This window comes from Astatotilapia calliptera, chromosome 23, assembly GCF_900246225.1.
Source record: "Astatotilapia calliptera chromosome 23, fAstCal1.2, whole genome shotgun sequence".
NCBI lineage: Eukaryota > Metazoa > Chordata > Actinopteri > Cichliformes > Cichlidae > Astatotilapia > Astatotilapia calliptera.
Genome location: NC_039323.1, coordinates 17,946,219 through 17,952,509, shown reverse-complemented (window position 1 = coordinate 17,952,509; position 6,291 = coordinate 17,946,219).

The following is a 6,291-nucleotide window of genomic DNA, read 5'->3' as shown; positions in this document are numbered from 1 at the left end:
CGGGCGCGTCACTGCCACCCCCCCCTGGCTAATGCTCCACGGCTGCTGAGTGACCACGCATCTGGGACTCTCCTCAGCTCTCTCTGGGATAGTGGCGCGTTTGCCCCTCTGTTGGTTTTCCTTGGTCTCTTGTGTTCTGAGGGCCTCTGGATGTCTGGAGTCTTGATCTCCTCCATACCTGCTTCATGCCCTGGAGGACGGGGCTGTGGCCCCCCCACACCCTCTAGCAGATTATTACATGAAGGAACCTTTTAAAAACAAGCGCGTCCATGCTCACAGGTGTACACACGGGTGATCACACCCACAAACTACACCCTTTTTGGCTCCTACCTCAAAGCACACTGTGTGCTGTCGATATTACGTGCTGCACAATAATGTTTAATATTTAGTATTTACTGTTATATTCCCATATATCATTGTGATGTTGTTTATTGTATTGCTCTCATTTTCTTCTGCTTGTTTTCTTTTTTCTTTCTCAACAGGTGATCCAGGTGATTGATATATGTATTTTTTGTCTGCTTATTTAGTTGGTTTTTGTTTTCTTGCCCTTTATCCCCGTCCCTCTTCTCCGCAGTTTTTTCCCCCCTTCCTTTCTCCCTTTTCTTTTCCTCATTCACGTCTGTCCCGTATCTAGCAAGCAAAAATAAAAAATAAATAAAAGAAACAAGAAAAGGTGAATCAAATAGACCATCACGGCAAGACTGGGATGGTCAATTTGGTAAAGTAAATCGGTTGAGCATCTTTCTTCGCCTTTAGACAATAATTCTGATGGCAAAAGAACCAAACGGGACAGGCAAAAAAAGAATATAATGAAAATATCTTTAAAACTTTGGTAAATAATAAATGCTATTCTATATAAAAAAAAAATAGAGGTTCCTGACAAAGTCAAAAAGCCTTGATACAATAAACACATTTATGTGATTCTTTTATGCATTTAAAATTTAAAACGGGTCAGTGCCGACCCTAACACAAGAGGAAGGGTAAATGTAGTACAATGTAAAACTGTAGCTCTTTCTCTGTCCACTAGGTGGAGATGTGGGCTCAATTTCATCACCCACTATGTTAAAAACAGGTGGTGATCAGGTGGTAATCAGCCACCGGTTTTTCTCTGCGAAAAAATGCGGCTGAGTGAAAGAGCAACTAGACACTTCAAAATAGTGTACGTGAGTGCTGATGAGAAGAAGCATTGATACCTCAAACCAAAGTTCTTTTTCGGCTGATTATGTGTTGTTTATTAAATATTTTTTGTGTTATCCTGATATATCATATTCACGTTGTTTAAGCATTACACATGCTGTATGCTTTATAGTTTTGTTGATCTTTTTTGATTAACCTCAGATGTGAGGTTTTTATACTTTTTTAAACACCTGGATCACCTGTTGAGAAAAAAAAAAAGAAAACAAGCAGAAGAAAACGCGAGTAATAGAATAAACAACATCACAATGATATATGAGAATATGACCAGTAAATACTAAGTCTTAAACATTATTGTGCAGCACGTATATCGACAGCACACAGTGTGCTTTAAGGTAGGAGCCAAAAAGGGTGTAGTTTGTGTGTGTGATCACCCGTGTGTACACCTGTGAGCATGGACGCGCTTGTTTTTTTCAAAAGGTTCCTTCATGTAATTTGGTAAAGTAGCCGCGCCACTGTCCTAGAAAGAGCTGAGGAGAGGCCAGGGGGGGGGTGCATTTAAAACCCAGGAGGGCATGGAGCTACCTGCCAGATAACAGCAGATAAGTGCATGGTCCCTCCTGCTAGCCCTCAATGTCTACGTGTATTTAAAATTGAGAGGTGGGCAACGACGCCAGGGGTGAGGTGTACACCCTGATGGTAATTTGGATTCCGTGTTTCGTGCCCACCCCCAAGATCCTATATGTATGTATAATGAGAGTGTGAGTAATGTGGATGTCTAAGTTGTGGGATAAAATTGAGGCAGAGGCAGCCTGAAGGGGACAGAGGGGGGGGTAGCCTCCTCTGCACCCTGGTGACATACCTTTACTCCAAGGCCCTGCATGTGTGGGTGGTTGTGGTGGAGCGGGAAGAGGGAGGCAGCTGGAGATGGGGAGGGAAGGAAGGGAGGGGCAAGTGACCCCTCCCTGGGGTCATCTCCCCCGCTGACCCCAGTAGGCACCCCCATACTCCGCGACCCGCCAGATGGGCCTGGGCCCAGTGCAGCAGCGCCTCCCGGCCCCACAGAGCCCGGGACAGTCCACCCAACCCCACCACAGAGAAAACTGCACCCACCCCATCATCCACTCATCTTCCAGACTACATAAGACAATAGACGCCCAGGCTGAGATCTTCCTCCACCTCTCCTGTATCTCCCCCTCCTGCAGAGAGAGTTCCTGAAGAGAGGAAAGCTCCTGCAAGATGTGACAACCTCCCTCACCAGTTGAAGAGCCCCCCAGGTGGCTCGACGCACCGGCGGCACCCTGCGCCAGGGCTGGGCCCCCATACACCCACCCGCCTACAACCCCGGCAACACACCAACCAAGACCAAAGCCCCCGAGGCCCAGCCAGGGGCTTTTTTAAACTCTGAATTCACAAAGAGATTCAGTCCAGCACATTTTTTCCCCTCAGAGTGATGTTTACAATAAATAAAGTCCCAGACTGAGAATCAGTTTTAAGCATAGTAAGCAAGCAAGATCAAAAGATTTGTTGTCATTGTAATGATGCATGAACACATGTTATGTATGCCACAAAATGGCCTCTGTGAGATGCACTTCACCCACGTACACACACACACACACACACACACACACACACACACACACACAAACACAGTTTGTTACTGCCAGATGCAACGTTTATTCTGAGTTTTTATTCGTTTTGACAGTCCACCGTCTGGACAGCTCCCGTCTCAGCTGATCCCCACTTCCCCTCCGCTCCTCTCCCGTCTCACAAAAAAGGAGAAGGAAACCGTCATCAGCCCAAACTCCATCAACTGTGTTCTCACCTGCCTCTCCAGCACCACCCTGTTGAGCTCACTGCACCACTCCTTCCCTGCAGCCGCGCCCAGGGCCACACCTCCGCCACAGCCTCCTTACAAGAATGTGTTAAGTTCTAATAGTGACCAGTAGGAAACCACCACACACACTGAAAATGGAGTAACGCAAGATTTATTTTTCCTCTAAAGCAGACTAGTGGCTGAAGACAAAGTTCTGGACTGCAATCAAAGGCCCAAAGCTGCCATGGTTAGAAATGTTAGACTGGCTACACACAGCAAAAAGTGGTACGTCAAGGGAAAGAGCAGCCAAACACATATCAATCTTGCATTTTTCTGAGAAAGGCTTTCCATCCACCTTATCAGGGCTTCTGTTATTAAGGAGTAGGTTTCCACACCAGATCCTGGGACTTCAGCTCTCAAACTTCTGAAGTTTGAGAGCTGAAGTCTTTACCAACTTCCTCTCATTGGTTACTTTTTAATTCCAGAGTAGGCTATTCCTCCATGAACTCAGCACACCGAGCATCTCCACTCCAGTAATTTTATCACAGGAATCCTGATTAAAACGAGTCCTCCCTCCAGTGTCATTTGATTATTTTAAAAGCAAAAACTTCCAGGTTAAGTTAAAAATAATTTCCTTTGAAATGTGCACTTTTCTCATGTCTCATGTCAACTGGCTTCCATGCTGTAACAGTGCACTCCAAAGAGCTGGCAGCTGGACTAGAGTAGAATCTCCACTCCACATGGTTGTGGCCCACACCTCACAGCTCACACAAAAACACAGCATGCGATTATTAAAATGAAAAATAATACCAACCCAATGCTTAGTGGGGGATTTTCTCAATTTTCCACCATGCCACATTCTGCAACACACACAAATCAAGTGAATCCACCCTAAAGATTGTTCATTAGCTCAGCAACCCTCTGCTGAGGTTTCATTGAAATGAATTACACTGAATTATAAGTGTGGTTGGGTGGGTTGTGCTCTCTGCTTTGATTCTTCTCTCTCCTTCTCTGGAGGATGATGTTAGCTGTCAGTAGTTTGTGGTGGTAAACTCAGGTGGTTTGATTGTGTTTCACAACAGCTACAGGTAAGCTGCATGTCTGCACCTTATTGTAGGTTACCCACACTTTGGTTTATAGTGTAACCGCCTCTTAATTCCAGCTGCTGTGTAGGAAACATCATTCCTACAGTTGCAATCATTAAATGCAGAATAATAGGACTATTTTATTTTTAGCACTCTGTCTCCAGTGGCAGCTGGTGTTGATGCCTTTTGGCATTCTGGCCACACTTAAAATTAAGAGTTTACAACCTGCAGCAGTCTGTTCTCAGATCTGCTGTCTTGCCTGCATTGTCCTCTCTGGAAAAGAGCAGCTAGGGGTGGAACTTTTCTCCCAGAGATTTCCTGGGGCCTGGGTTCTGGTTGCCATTTTCTATTATAGAGTGATTGTTTTGCCAGAGCTATCGCGGGTGAAACTGATGCTACACAGTTCAGGTGGCAGCCTTGTAGGGTTTTATTTCTCACCTCTGAGCCCCTGTTGGACAGCACAGCATGGCGAAGATGATGTCACATCCTATGGTGTGATCATGTCAGTTTTTATAGCCATTTTAATGACATTCCAGAAGCTGAGAAATATTAAAATATACAAAGGGAGATGAAAAGAGGAAAAAAAGATTCTTCTCCTGCTATATCAGCGCTTATGTGGTGGTACTCTCTGAGTGGCAACACCTATCATTCAGGAGAATATTGTAGTGGCTATTCAGCTCTCTTGGTTGCTGTGGGCGGCCGGCGTCTCCTTTAGTACATTCTGCTACTAACACTCACACACATCCTCTCTCTCTCTCTGTCTGTAACTCTCTCTCTCTCTCTCTCTCTCTCTCTCTCTCTCTCTCTCACACACACACACACACACACACAGCAAAATTGTATATTTGTCTACAGAAAGTATACGGTGCTCCTCTAGGGAAACCAAATATGTCTGGCACAACAAAACATTCAGACCATAATTTTGCCTGTTACAACTGGCAGGACATGTTTAAACAAACAAACAAACAAACAAACAAGCAAACAAACAAACAAACAAACAAACAAACAAACAAACAAACCTGTGTGGCCTTTGGATATTTTAGCTTGTGGATATGGACAATACTTTTATTTTTATTGCACAAAAGGATGAGAGTATGAAGTGGAGACTGCTCCAGGACAGAAACAACTGCAGTATACTGTTAACACAACTTTGGCTTCTCGCCTCCACTTGCTAATGCTAAGTTAGCCAAGAACCCAGAATTATTTTGTTTTGTAAAAGTTGTAAAGGTGAAATATTCTTTTTGGGAAGACCAGAGAGCAGGGCATTACAGTAATCAATGCGACTGGTAATAAAAGCATGCATCAGCATCTCCGTGTTGGCCCGAGAGAGAATAGGGTGGACTCTGGCTATATTTTTTAGATGATAAAATCCAAATTTGGTTACATGTTTAATATGTGGGATAAAACCAAGCTCAGAGTCGAAAATAACACCCAGGCATTTTTACTTGTAGTGAAGGACATAGTGAAAATGCCTGTAATTTAGACAAGAGTTTCTCTTTCTGAGCCTCAGGACCGATGATTAAAATTTCAGTTTTTGCCCTGGTTAAGCTGCAAAAAGTTTTCTGCCATTTTATATCTAGAATACAGTTAATACAGTGTTGAATACAGTGTTGTCGGCTTTGTTTTCATACCTAAGTACTAAGAGAAAAATCATGTGTGTCCTCATTATTATAGGGATTTGTGTTGTTGTGTGGGGCTGGAGCCTCAGGTATATACTGTCAAATAGTAATTATGAGTGTGGTTCAGGTTTTTTGTTTTTTTTAAGCAATATGAAAGTAATGTAACAGGTAGTATAATGAATGTCTTTCTCCTGGGTGTAATTAAGTGCATTACTTTTAAGAAAAATGTTTTGTGTAGGAACCTTTTTACTTTACTTTACTGAGTAATGTCCCAACACTGATCGCAACAAAGAGGGACATACCTCCAACATGCACAAATATTTGACCACACAGAATTAATTTGCATGAATGTAAGTAATGTCTTTGATATTCTGCTTAGTGGTGGTGGTGACTCTCAAAGTGGAGTCAGTGAGAATCAATAAGGAATCCAGTCGATAAATGATATCAATAATGGAATCAGAATCGCTAAATTCTTATTAATTTCGTCCTTACTGCTAGTATTTACTAATATCTTAGGACTCCACGCCTTCATCTAAATATGACAAAAGCAATCTGCAATAAAACGAGGATTTTGACTGGGTCAGTGTTTATATTCCATCTTTTACATACAGAAAACAGTTCAGAAAGAGATCAAATT